Source organism: Bombina bombina, chromosome 9 (genome assembly GCF_027579735.1).
Source record: "Bombina bombina isolate aBomBom1 chromosome 9, aBomBom1.pri, whole genome shotgun sequence".
Taxonomy (NCBI): domain Eukaryota; kingdom Metazoa; phylum Chordata; class Amphibia; order Anura; family Bombinatoridae; genus Bombina; species Bombina bombina.
The window spans coordinates 80,157,199-80,172,230 of NC_069507.1; positions in this window are offsets into that span (position 1 = coordinate 80,157,199).

The window sequence follows — 15,032 nt, forward strand, 5'->3', positions numbered from 1 at the left end:
AAGTGTTGCCCAGTTCAGGTTAATAATTTTTAGTATTCTCAGAAAAAACTTTTAAAGATAATATCTAGAGTGTGTTAAACTTAAAACAGCATTTGATTGTATCAAAGGGATCTCAAATATAAGACCAACTTGAGCATATAAATAAATAAAAAAAATATGTTTATTGTTGGCTCTAAAATAGAGAATAATAATAATTAATTCAGAATAAAAATTCATTCAGCCAGGATACCTTTAATGTATGACATGTTTTAAAGGTATCCTGGCTGAATGAAATTTTATTCTAATTTTATGGCAGACAGAAGCCAACCATAGATTTTTCTGTTTCAATTTCCTAAGTTAAAGTGTCAGTAAACTTTAAAAATAATGTTATATAATTCTGCACATAGTGCAGAATTATATAACATTATATTAGCCAAACTTTATAAAACCTAATGTACCCTTTTATTTTTTTTTTAAAAAAAGGCTGTTTTACAGACCCGCTCTCTGTACTCTGCTGAGCGGGTCTGTTATATTCACACAGCGCATCGGGCCAACTGTATAGTCACAGCCCGGCCCGACCGCGCCATAAGACAGAGCAGGAGCGAGCTGGACTTAGTCTTATGGTGCGGTCGGGCCGGGCTGTGACTATACAGCTGGCCCGATGCGCTGTGTGAATATAACAGACCCGCTCAGTAGAGTACAGAGAGCGGGTCTGTAAAACAGCGTTTTTTTTTAAAAATTAAAGGGGTACATTAGGTTTTATAAAGTTTGGCTAATATAATGTTATATAATTCTGCACTATGTGCAGAATTATATAACATTATTTTAAGGTTTACTGTCCCTTTAAAGTGAAGGTAAAATTTGGTGAATGAAAGCCCATTTTTTAAAAATACTATTAAAACAGGGGCACTTTCATTCATCAAAGTTTACAAAGCAGCAGTTTTGTAAAAAAAAAAAAAAAAATTTTTCTTTTCACTGCTACAGCAGCTTCCCCCACATAGAGATCCTCTATTCACACGTCAGCAATGACTAATCCTGCTTCCTGCAATCACAGCATGGCCTCAGGCAATGACTACACTGGGGGGAAAGCAGTGATTGGAGGAAGCCAGATTAGTCATTGCTGGAATGGGAATAGAGGATCTCAGTGTGGGGGAAGCTGCTCTGGCTGTGAAAAGAAAAAAAGGTAATTTTTTTTAACAAAATGGCTGCTTTATAAACTTTGATGAATGAAATTGCCCCTGTTTTTAATAGTATTTTTAAAAAACGGGCTTTCATTCCCCAAAGTTTACCTTCACTTTAAGTAATGTTATCTTAGAGTACATCTTTTATTTAAACGGTCTCATTCATGCTTGCTCTGGTAGCATTCAATATACATTTTTTGGTCTGTGTTCATATGCAGGACATTTTTACATGTACAAGCAAAAAAAAAAAAAAATACAATAAATATTGTTTTGCTTATTTCAACCTTTAACCTTTTTATTTTTTTACATACCACTATCAGAAATGTACTCATCAGCTTTGCAAGGGAAGACTGACTGCCCTTATTGGGCTAAGTTATTCCATATTAAGTCAAATCACACATAAATGTACTTTATCATACATGGCCCAATCACCTGAGTGGGTAGCGAGTGATACATCAGTAATGTTACTACACATAAATAGTTCTGATTTGGACACTAATTACACATACACCCAACTGAATTCATTGTGAGTTTCCATGCAACAGTAATTTAACTGGCATTTGTACTACAATGAGTCATAATGTGTCTCATCACATTTGCTATATTTAACCAACAGTATTTAAAAAGAAGGCTGCCTTGTTAAATAAGCACATTAAATCACAGCACAATATATACTTCAGACTAAAGATGTATTTAAAACAATATCACAGAATCTGCTGGAAAAATATGTTCTGGTTCTAATTTGTAGACTTTATTCATATAAGTAATAAATTATATTTAGGCCTCTATTTATTAAAGTCTGGCGGAATTGATCCGACAGTGCGGATCAGGTCCACCAGACCTCGCTGAATGCGGAGAGCAATACGCTCTCCGTATTCAGCATTACGCCAGCAGCTCACAAGAGCTGCTGGTGCAACGCCGCCCCCTGCAGACTCACGGCCAATCGGCCGCCAGCAGGGGGTGTCAATCAACCCAATCATACTCGATCGGGTTGAATTGTGGCGAATTATGTCCGCCTGCTCAGAGCAGGCGGACAGGGTTATAGAGCAGCGGTCTTTGTGACCGCTGCTTCATAACTGCTGTTTCTGGTGAGCCTGCAGGCTCGCCAGAAACATGGGGCATCAAGCTCCATTCGGAGCTTGATAGATAGGCCCCTTAGTGTTTTTTACACACGTTCACAATTTTACTCTAACCAATTAATTTTAGCACCAGATACAGCTTTATTATTGTGGACATTGTTTGAATTTCTGAGTGGTAATTGTAGCTTCTTGATAAGTCTTTAATCTTCAGTTTTTTATTTGACAAGTTTTAAAATATATCAATAAGCCAGGTTTTATCTGAAATTAATGGGCAACAGGCGTTAGACTACTATTTGCCTCTTAACTATCCAATCTGTTTAAAGACACACAAGTCGCCTATATATTTGTAAGGTGTACAGAGCCTCAGAAATGGTGAATGGAAATAGCGAATCAGAGGGTCATGAAAATAGTATAGGTAAATGAATAAATTCAGATAACAAATGATCTTCTTATTGCATGGGCTGGAATCCTTAGAATAATGTATTGAATAGATGAACCTGATGAAAAGCTTTTTGAGTATATTTATCTTTTATTGTGGTCTTAAAATTTCAGAGGTTTATTACCATGGTTAAGTTAATACATTATGGAGATTTAAAGGAATATTTCAACCAAAATTGAAGTCCACATGGATGTGTTTCATTTATGGATAGAAGCATTTTTGTAATATACATGTATTAGCAAGAACGCTTCTAATAAAAGTTATAGCTGTTTGAAAAGTGTAATTAAGTATTCCCACGTGCACCAGTATTTTAAATACAGCACTTGCTCATAGAGTCTACGGTGCTTGTACCATCTGGTATTGACTTATGGCTAGATTACGAGTTTTGCAGTATGAGTAAAAAAAAGCAGCGTTATGGCTCTTTTTCACTACCACTGGTATTACTTGCAGATTTAGGGGCACCACACATTTTTGGCCGTAACGCAACGTAACTACCGCACCTTTCAAAAAGTCCTTTTTCAATAGGACTTCCTTTGCGCCGGTATTATGAGTCTGCCTGGGAGGCCCAAAAGTGAGCGGTACAGCCTAAAACTTCAAGATCCATAACGTAAACTGAAAGTCAGTAGTTATGGGTTTTATGCTACAATGCCATAACATAAAAACCAATAACTAAAGTGCTAAAAAGTACACTAACACCCATAAACTACCTATTAACCCCTAAACCAAGGCCCTCCCACATCCCAAACACTAAAATAAATTTATTATCCCCTAATCTGAAGCTCCAGACATCGCCGCCACTATAATAAACATATTAATCCCTAAACCACCGTACTCCCGCATCACAAACACTAGTTAAATATTATTAACCCCTAATCTGCCGCCCCTAACATCGCCGCCACCTACCTACATTTATTAACCCCTAATCTGCTGCCCCAACGTCGCCTCCACTATACTAAATTTATTAACCCCTAAACCTAAGTCTAACCCTAACTCTAACACCCCTAAATTAAATATAATTAAAATAAATCTAAAAAAAACCTACTATCATTACCTAAATAATTCCTATTTAAAACTAAATACTTACCTGTAAAATAAATCCTAAAATAGCTACAATATAACTAATAGCTACATTTATTTTTATTTTACAGGCAAGTTTGTATTTATTTGAACTAGGTAGACTAGTTAGTAAATAGATATTAACTATTTACTAGCTACCTAGTTAAAATAAATACAAAGTTACCTGTAAAATAAAACCTAACCTGCCTTACACTAACACCTAAACTTACACTACAATTAAATCAATTACATAAGTCTAATCTAATAGCCCTATCAAAATATAAAAGCCCCCCAAAATAAAAAAAAAACCCTAGCCTAAACTAAACTACCAATAGCCCTTAAAAGGGCCTTTTGCCGGGCATTGCCTCAAAGAAATCAGCTCTTTTACCTGTAAAAAAAAATACAAACACCCCCAACAGTAAAACCCACCACCCACACAACCAACTCCCCAAATAAAATCCTAACTAAAAAAACCTAAGCTCCCCATTGCCCTGAAAAGGGCATTTGGATGGGCATTGCCCTTAAAAGGGCATTAGCTCTTTTTCAGTGCCCAAATCCTAACCTAAAAATAAAACCCACCCAATCGGAATTAAGGTTGAAACAATCCTATTGGCTGTTGCAATCAACCAATAGGATTGAGCTTGCATTCTATTGGCTGATTGGAACAGCCAATAGAATGCAAGCTCAATCCTATTGGCTGATTGGATCAGCCAATAGGATTGAAGCTCAATCCTATTGGCTGATTGCAACAGCCAATAGGATTTTTTTCAACCTTAATTCCAATTGGCTGATAGAAATCTATCAGCCAATCGGAATATAATGGACGCCATCTTGGATGACGTCATTTAAAGGGAAACCTCATTTAGAAGAAAACGTCAATTGAAGAGGATGCTCTGCCCTGGATGTCTTGAAGATGGACCTGCTCAGGTAAAAGAGCTGATTTCTTTGGGGCAATGCCCCGCAAAATGCCATTTTAAGGGCTATTGGTATTTTATTGTAGGCTAGGGTTTTTTTTTTATTTTGGGGGGGCTTTTTTATTTTGATAAGACTATTAGATTAGGTGTAATTAGTTTAAATATCTGATAATTTATTTTTTATTTTGTGTAATTTAGTGGATTTTTTTGTAATTTAGGTAATTATATTTAATTTATGTAATTGATTTAATTGTAGTGTAGTGTTAGGTGTTAGTGTAACTCAGGTTAGTTTAATTTTACAGGTAAATTTGTATTTATTTTAGCTAGGTAGTTAGTAAATAATTAATAACTATTTAGTAACTATTCTACCTAGTTAAAATAAATACAAACTTGCCTGTAGAATAAAAATAAACCCTATTATTAGTTATATTGTAGCTAGCTTAGGGTTTATTTTACAGGTAAGTATTTAAATAGAAATTATTTAGGTAAAGATTGTAGGTTTTATTTAGATTTATTTTAATTATATTTAAGTTAGGGGGTGTTAGGGTTAGGGTTAGACTTAGGTTTAGGGGTTAATAAATTTAGTATAGTGGTGGCGACGTTGGGGGCAGCAGATTAGGGCTTAATAAATGTAGGTAGGTGGCAGTGATGTTAGGGGTGGCAGATTAGGGGTTAATAAATGTAGGTAGGTGTGGCGATGTTAGGGGCGGCAGATTTTGGGTTAATAAATGCAGGTAGGTGGCGGCGATGTTAGGGGCAGCAGATTAGGGGTTAATAAATGTAGGTAGGTGGCAGTGATGTTAGGGGCGGCAGATTATGGGTTAATAAATGTAGGTAGGTGGCGGTGATGTTAGGGGCGGCAGATTAGGTGTTAATAATATTTAACTAGTGTTTGCGATGCGGGAGTATGGCGGTTTAGGGGTTAATATGTTTATTATAGTGGCGGCGATGTCCGGAGCGGCAGATTAGGGGTTAATAAGTATAATGTAGGTGTCAGTGATGTTGGGGGTGGCAGATTAGAGGTTAATAAGTGTAAGATTAGGGGTGTTTAGACTCAGGGTTTATGTTAGGGTGTTAGGTGTAAACATACATTTTTTTTCCCACTAGGAATTAATGGGACTGCGTTACGGAGCTTTATGCTGCTTTATTGCAGGTGTTAGGCTTTTTTCAGATGGCTCTCCCCATTGATTTCAATGGGGAAATCATGCATGAGCACGTATAACCAGCTTACCGCAGCGCTGGTATTGGAGTGGGGTATGGAGCTCAATTTTGCTCTACGCTCACTTTTTGCCTGCTAACGCCGGGTTTTTGTAAACCTGTAATACCAGCGCTGTAGGAAAGTGAGCGGTGCAATAACTTGCAAGTTAGTATCGAGCAGCTCTTACCGCAAAACTCGTAATCTAGCCGTTAGTTTGCTAATTCCTGACATGATGCAAGCTCCACTGGTGCTCTGAGCAACTGCAATACATAAAATGCTTGTGCACTGAGACTATATAGTTATGCTTCCCGTAACGAGACAAATGTTAACACTAAAACAGTGATAACTTTTAATAGAAGCATTTTTTCCAATACATGTATATTGCAAACATGTTTCTATTCAAAGATGTAATTAATCAATGTGCATTTAAATTCTGACTGGAATGTCCCTTTAATATTGCATGTTCTATCTGAATTGTGAAAGAAAAAAATTGGGTTTCATATCCCTTTAAATACACTTTTATTAGAAGCATTTTCTGCTAATACATGTATATTGCAATTCTGGCTGGAATGTCCCTTTAACTGTATAATTGAAATATTATTTTATAAATTCTTTCTTTCCTCAAATCAAAGCTAAACCATGATACCAAGTGCTCAGAGATATAACTTTTTTTTACATAGATTTGTTATTTTAACAAATTACTGGAATTAGCAAAGAAATTAGAAGAAAAAGGTTACTGTTTAGATATGATAGAAAATAAAAAACAAAGGAGCATGCATCAGTCTAGGGAAGACATACAGTATTGGGGCCGACTTATCAAGCTCTGAATGGAGTTTGATGCCCCTGTTTCTGCGCGAGCCTTCAGGCGCGCCGGAAACAGTAGTTATGAAGCGGTGGTCTAAAGACCACCGCTGCATAACTTGTCCGCTTCCTGTGAGGCTGCGGTCTTCAATCCATCTGATCCTATACGATAGGTCTGATTGACACACCCTGCTAGTGGCCGCAAATCTGCAGGGGGTGGCATTGCACAAGCAGTTCACCAGAACTGTTTGCGTTTATCGATTTGTGGCTGACATGATAAGATACATCGGCCTCTATTTATGAAGGTCTGGCGGACCTAATCCGACAGTGCGGATCAGGTCCGCCAGACCTCGCTGAATACGGCGAGCAATATGCTCGCCGTATTCAGCATTGCACCAGCAGCTCACAAGAGCTGCTGGTGCAACGCCGCCCCCTGCAGACTCGCGGCCAATAGGCCGCCAGCATTTCCGGTGATGTGTGTCCACCTGCTCAGAGCAGGCGGACAGGTTATGGAGCAGCGGTCTTTGTGACCGCTGCTTCATAAGTGCTGTTTCTGGCGAGCCTGCAGGCTCGCCAGAAACACGGGGCATCAAGCTCCATTCGGAGCTTGATACATATGCCCCATCATATCAGCTCCGTCCGCACTTTAGTAAATTGGCCCCGTTGTATAACCGCAAAAAGAAAAGAGATAAGGAAGTAGAAGAAAATAATAAAATATTCCTTCCTTTTATTACTCAATTTAATTGGAATAATAGTAAATAACAAAATAACCGGGCACAAGTATAGTGTAGGCAGGCACAAAGTTATAAAAGACCGGTGCTCTAGTAAATTTATAAAATATTAAAGAAAAAAAGAAAATGAAAAGTACTAGAAAAAAGCACTCTTGCCTCAAACCTTAAATAGAGAAAAACAATGGCCATATATTGCTATGATCATCCATACTGGTGGAGTAAAACATCAACATACTATCAACACAGCATTCGGGAAAACAACACTTCAGTGTGGTAAACTGTTTATGGTTGTGCTCTGTTAAGATTAGAAGTGAAGTGGATCTTTGAGTTAAATACATTAGCTCCTGTAGGATTAAATATAGACTTTGATCTGGGTAGCTTTCTTAAAGATATGTGAATCATATAAACCTTTAAAATACACACTGCTAACATTTAGTATAGCTATAAAATCCATTTTATATAAAAAAAAATTATCCAATTTTTTAGAAGCTTTTAAATATTTTTTATGTAGCCCTTCCTAGTCTTTACCATCAATTGCTTCTTCTAAATAAATCATTGTCCCTCCTTTTTTAGTGTGTTTTATATGTCAGGAATGAAATTTATTATTTGAATGTTATTATTCGAATGTTTTTATGCAACTGCAAATATTTTTAGTTGAATGTAATGAATTGTAAAAAGTGGCACTCTTTATCACAAGAACTAATAAATATCAATATAATGTATCTCTTATAAAGTATTTCTTATAAATATTCTTTTATAAAGATTTTTTACAATAATCAATTTTTAAAAAAAAAGGAATAAATTGTATACTAAATCAAATATTGGCAAAGTAAGACCTGTTAAATACTATAAAGTAAAATGTTCCTTTTGCATAAAGTATGCCACTTTAATCTGACACCGCTATTTAAGGAGCAGTATCTGTATTGTAAGTCAGAAGCTTGTGAAAGGGGAAATCTGAAACGCGTTGCTTCTTTTGGGGCCTATGAGGCTACCATAGTCTGAAGGATCAGACACACTATACTCTGTCCTGAATCAAACCACTATACAGCAGACGTTGTCAGGTTTATTACACCATATAGGATCTTCTACGAATCGTTGTGCAGAGCTGATCATCACTTTCTTAATACACTTTTATATATCTACTACAGACTTCTTGAACTATCGGCTTTTACTAAAAGATTTAGAGAGATTCACTTATTTGTGGATTATGCACAGTGGGAACTCTGAGTATTTACTTGAGTATACATCTGTCTTTTAATATTTTAAATGTGATCATGAACGGTTATGCGTATATATCTTATGTGTTTTTTATTTGTTAATTAAATTGTATCCACTTGGAATTTACTCAATTTTACCTCTTAAGTTTGCACTATGTTTTAGCTAGAAATCATTTACAAGTATTAGAGCCTGTCAAATAAATTTAATTAGATTATATTGGGAAGTAAGCAAAAATATAGATAAAGGTGAATCAGTTGATGTGATATACTTGGATTTTGCGAAGGCTTTTGATACAGTGCTACATGAGAGATTAATGTACACAATTAAGGGAGTGGAAATATCTGAAAATGTTAAACTCATGGATAAAGAACTGGATTAAATGTAGGGAGTAACATGCCATAGTAAATAGATCATACTCAGATTGAACAAAAGTAGTTAGTGGAGTCCCCCAAGGATCAGTACTGGGTCTTGTTCTTTTCAATATTTTTTTTAATGACTTTGAGAAAAGATTTAATAGCAACATCTCTTTTTTTGCAGATGATACAAAGCTGTGTAAAGTGATTAGGTCAGTGCAGAATGCAATTGCTTTGCAAGGGGATTTACAAGCATTGTATGGATTGGTTGGTAAATGGCAAATGAGATTTAATATTGTTAAATGTAAGGTTCTACATTTTGGATGTAAAAATATGCAGGCTACCTATTATTTAAAAGCAGAGGAAGATTTAGGCTTACTTATAGAAAACAAACTTAAAATTAGTGTTCAGTGCAAGGCAGCGCCTTCTAAGGCTAATAAGATACTAGCATGTATTAAAAGTGGTATAGATGCAAGGAAACAAAGCATAATTCTGTTGCTGTATAATTCTCTGGTAAGACCTCACCTTGAGTATGGAGGAAAGTTCTGGATACCAATTTTATAAAGGGAGATTGCAGAATTAGAAAAAGTCCAGAGAAGGGCCACAAAACTAAAATGGGGAATGGCGGATTAAAACTATGATAAGAGGTTAACCAAACTGGGTCTGTTTACTCTAGAAAAAAGGTGCTTGAGAGATTATATGAGTGTTTTGTTGGCAGAGCTGCAACACGAAGGAGAGAATTAGCTGGTGTGCTATGTGTAGACACAATGGCCAATTTATTAAAGTGCGGACAGACATGATACGATGTAGCATATCATGTCCACCGCACATCGATAAATTCCGACAGCGATTTATCATTGCACAAGCATTTCTTGTGAACTGCTTGTGCAAGGCCGCCCCCTGCAGATTCGCGGCTAATTGGCCTCTAGCAGGGGATGTAAATCAGTCCGATCGTATAAGCTCAAGGTGCTTTAAGACATACTTTAAAAAACTTTTTTTTCTTCACTTAGAAGAAAATGTTATTTTTAATTTTAAATCTATGTATGTGTGCACATACATGTGTACACATATAAACACATATAAACCTACAAATATATACACCTGTATATACATACATGTTTGCCAGTCAAACATCTTGACATATAAAATATCCCTTTTAAACAATAAAATATATATATATATATAATTTTTATATTAAACTTATATTTTAAAATGTAACCTTATTTTAATATGTTGGCATTGCATTTGTTTTATACTTTATTATACTCTCATTCTAGCCCCAAAACTTTACTTCAAGGGGGCCGATTTATCAAGCCGTCAATCTGCCCCAATGCATCTGTTTCCGTGCAAGCTTTCAGGTTCGCCGGAAACAGGAGTTAAGAAGCAGTGGTCTTAAGACCGCTGCTCCATTACTCATCCGCCAACTCGGAGGCGGCAGACAACATTCTGCCAGATTGCATACGATTGGGTTGATTGACACCCCCTGCTAGTGGCCGATTGGCCGAGAATGTGCAGGGAGCAGTATTGCACAAGTATTTCTAGTGAAATGCTTGTGCAATGATAAATGCAGACAGCGTATGCTATCTGCATTTATCACTGTGTGGCAGCCATGATCCGCTACAGCGAATCATGTCTGCCTGCACATTAATAATTCGGCCCCCAGGTCTCAACTTTTTTAGCACTTTGTAACACTTAAAGGGACATGCAACCCAAAATTTGTATTTAATGATTCAGATAGAGAATACATTTTTCAACAACTTTCCAATTTACTTCTATTATTTAATTTGCTTCTTTCTCTTGCTATCCTTTGCTGAAAGATTTATCTATGCAAGCTCAGGTGCAGCAGAGAACTTAGGTTCTAGCTGTTGATTGGTGGCTGCATATATATATATATATATATATATATATATCTCAATTGTGATTGGCTCCACATGAGTTCAGTTAGAAATCATTAGTGCATTGCTGCTCCTTCAACAAATGATAGCAAGAAAAATGAAACAAATTAGATAATAGAAGTAAATTAGAAAGTTGTTTAAAATTGTATTCTCTATCTGAATCATGAAAGAAAAAATTTGGGTTTCATGTACCTTTAACTTTCATGTACCTTTAACTTTAACTTGTAATAGGAGTGACTTGTAATTAGTGATGTTGCGAATAGTTCGCCGGCGAACATAGCTTGTTCGCGTTCGCAACTGCGGGCGAACATATGTGATGTTTGATCCGCCCCCTATTCGTCATCATTGAGTAAACTTTGACCCTGTATCTCACAGTCTGCAGACACATTCCAGCCAATCAGCAGCAGACCCTCCCTCCCAGACCCTCCCAGCTCCTGGACAGCAACCATTTTAGATTCATTCGAAAGCTGCATTGTTAGTGAGAGGAGGGACAGTTTAGCTGCTGGTGATTTAATAGGGAAATTGATAGCTAGGCTAGTGTATTCAGTGTCCACTACAGTCCTGAAGGACTCATCTGATCTCTGCTGTAATGACAGCACCCCAAAAAGCCCTTTTTAGGGCTAGAACATCATTTTTTTTCTTGTGTAATCTAATTGCAGTTGCCTGCCTGCCAAGTCACTTGCCCAGTGCCACCACTCATATCTGGTGTAACAGTAGTGTAAATTTTAAAAAAAAAACTTTTTTGACTGTAAAACATCAGTCTGCTAGTGTAATCTAATTGCAGTTGCCTGCCTGCCTGCCAGCGTGTGTGCCAGGCCCACTTGCCCAGTGCCACCACTCATATCTGGTGTAACAGTAGCGTAAATTTAAAAAAAAACTTTTTTGACTGTGAAACATCAGTCTGCTAGTGTAATCTAATTGCAGTTGCCTGCCTGCCAGCGTGTGTGTCAGGCCCACTTGCCCAGTGCCACCACTCATATCTGGTGTAACAGTAGTGTAAATTTAAAAAAAAAAAAACTTTTTTGACTGTGAAACATCAGTCTGCTTGTGTAATCTAATTGCAGTTGCCTGCCTGCCAGCGTGTGTGCCAGACTCACAGCGTATACTGTGCCCACTTGCCCAGTGCCACCACTCATATCTGGTGTAACAGTAGTGTAAATTAAAAAAAAAAAACTTTTGACTGTCAAACATCAGTCTGCTTGTGTAATCTAATTGCAGTTGCCTGCCCTACAGCATGTGTGCCAGGCTCACAGCGTATGCTGTGCCCACTTGCCCAGTGCCACCACTCATATCTGGTGTAACAGTAGTGTAAATTAAAAAAAAATAATAATTTTGGACTGTGAAACATCAGTCTGCATTTATGTGTCAGGCTCACAGCGTATACTGTGCCCACTTGCCCAGTGGCACCACTCATATCTTGTTTAATAGTAGTGTAAGTGAACATTAAAAAAAAAAAAAAACTTTTTGGACTGTGAAACATCAGTCTGCTTTTTTGTGTCAGGCTCACAGCGTATACTGTGCCCACTTGCCCAGTGCCACCACTCATATCTTGTTTAATAGTAGTGTAAGTGTACATTTAAAAAAATAAAAACTTTTTGGACTGTGAAACATCAGTCTGCTTTTTTGTGTCAGGCTCACAGCATATACTGTGCCCACTTGCCCAGTGCCACCACTCATATCTTGTTTAATAGTAGTGTAAGTGTACATTTAAAAACAAACAAAAAATTTTGGACTGTGAAACATCAGTCTGCTTTTTTGTTTCAGGCTCACAGCTTATACTGGGCCCACTTGCCCAGTGCCACCACTCATATCTTGTTTAATAGTAGTGTAAGTGTACATTTAAAAAAATAAAAACTTTTTGGACCGTGAAACATCAGTCAACTTTTTTGTGTCAGGCTCACAGCGTATACTGTGCCCACTTGCCCAGTGCCACCACTCATATCTTGTTTAATAGTAGTGTAAGTGTACATTTAAAAAAAAAAAAAAATTTTGGACTGTGAAACATCAGTCTGCTTTTTTGTGTCAGGCTTACAGCGTATACTGTGCCCACTTGCCCAGTGCCACCACTCATATCTTGTTTAATAGTAGTGTAAGTGTACATTTAAAAACAAAAAAAACTTTTTGGACTGTGAAATATCAGTCTGCTTTTTTGTGTCGGGCTCACAGCTTATACTGGGCCCACTTGCCCAGTGCCACCACTCATATCTTGTTTAATAGTAGTGTAAGTGTACATTTAAAAAAAAAAAACTTTTTGGACTGTGAAACATCAGTCTGCTTTTTTGTGTCAGGCTCACAGCTTATACTGGGCCCACTTGCCCAGTGCCACCACTCATATCTTGTTTAATAGTAGTGTAAGTGTACATTTAAAAAATAAAAACTTTTTGGACTGTGAAACATCAGTCTGCTTTTTTGTGTCAGGCTCACAGCTTATACTGGGCCCACTTGCCCAGTGCCACCACTCATATCTTGTTTAATAGTAGTGTAAGTGTACATTTAAAACAAAAAAAACTTTTTGGACTGTGAAACATCAGTCTGCTTTTTTGTGTCAGACTCACAGCATATACTGTGCCCACTTGCCCAGTGGCACCACTCATATCTTGTTTAATAGTAGAGTAATTGTACATTTAAAAAAAAAATGACAGGCAGAGGCAGGCCACCCCGCAGGTGCCATCGTGGTCGTGGTGCTGTGATTCCCTTTGGCCCTAGAATAATGCCCAGTGTTCAGAGGCCACGTCCCATGAACTCGAAAAGTTCTGAAGACATAGTTGACTTTTTAACACAGGACACTCAATCTTCTATCGCTTCCGCTCCGAACCTTGACGCACCATCCTCCTCCAGCTTATCTTCGGGCACCTTTCAAGTTACCACTCGCCCGCCTGCCGCCACCACCAACACTAGCACCACAGCCGCTTCACTTGATCTATCAGAGGAGTTATTTACACATCAGTTGGAAGAAATGAGTGATGCGCAACCATCATTGACAGAGGAGGTAGATAACAGTGATATGTCTCAGTCAGGCAGCATTACAGACATGGATGTCCGATGTGATGATGATGATGTTTTACCCGCTGCTGCTTCCTTTGTTGATTTGTCAGATACAAGTGAAGCGGTTGATGATGACGATGCGTCCGTGGATGTCACGTGGGTGCCCGCTAGAAGAGAAGAAGAACAGGGGGAAAGTTCAGATGGGGAGACAGAGAAGAGGAGGTGGAGAAGAGTTGGAAGCAGGGGGAGGTCATCGCAAAGAGCTAGTGGCACATTCAGACAGCATGCATCGGCACCCGGGGTCAGCCAGAAAGCACGCCAATCAACGCATGCTGTTGCCACCACCAGAATGCCGTCATCGCAGAGCTCAGCAGTGTGGCATTTTTTTGTGTATCTGCCTCTGACAACAGCGATGCCATTTTCAACCTGTGCCAAAAGAAACTGAGTTGTGGGAAGTCCAACACCCACCTAGGTACAACTGCTTTGTGAAGGCACATGATCACACATCACAAACGCCTATGGGATCAACACATGAGTAGAAGCAGCACACAAACTCAAAGCTGCCATCCTCCTCCTGGTCCTGCATCTTCAGCCACGTCAACCACTGCTGTGCTCCTTGCCCCCTCTCAGCCATCCGCCACTCCATCTCTCACCTTGAGCAGTTCCTGCCCACAGTCAGGTGTCTGTCAAGGACATGTTTGAGCGTAAGAAGCCAATGTCACAAAGTCACCCCCTTGCCTGGCGTCTGACAGCTGGCTTGTCTTAACTCTTAGCCCGCCAGCTTTTACCATACAAGCTGGTGGAGTCTGAGGCGTTCCAAAAATTTGTAGCTATTGGGAAACCGCAGTGGAAGGTACCCAGCCGAAATTTCTTTGCACAAAAGGCAATCCCCAACCTGTACTCGATTGTGCGGAAGTAAGTAATGGCATGTCTGGCACACAGTGTTGGGGCTAGGGTCCATCTGACCACTGATAGCTGGTCTGCAAAGCATGGTCAGGGCAGGTATATCACCTACACTGAGCATTGGGTAAACCTGCTGATGGCTGCCAAGCATGGAATGCATGGCTCTGCAGAGGAGTTGGTGACACCACCATGACTTGCAGGCAGGCCTGCTGCCACCTCCTCTACTCCTCCTACTCCTTCCTCTTCCATAACCTCTTCTTCGGCTGAGTCCTCTTCTGCTGCTGCGTCTTGCTCCACATC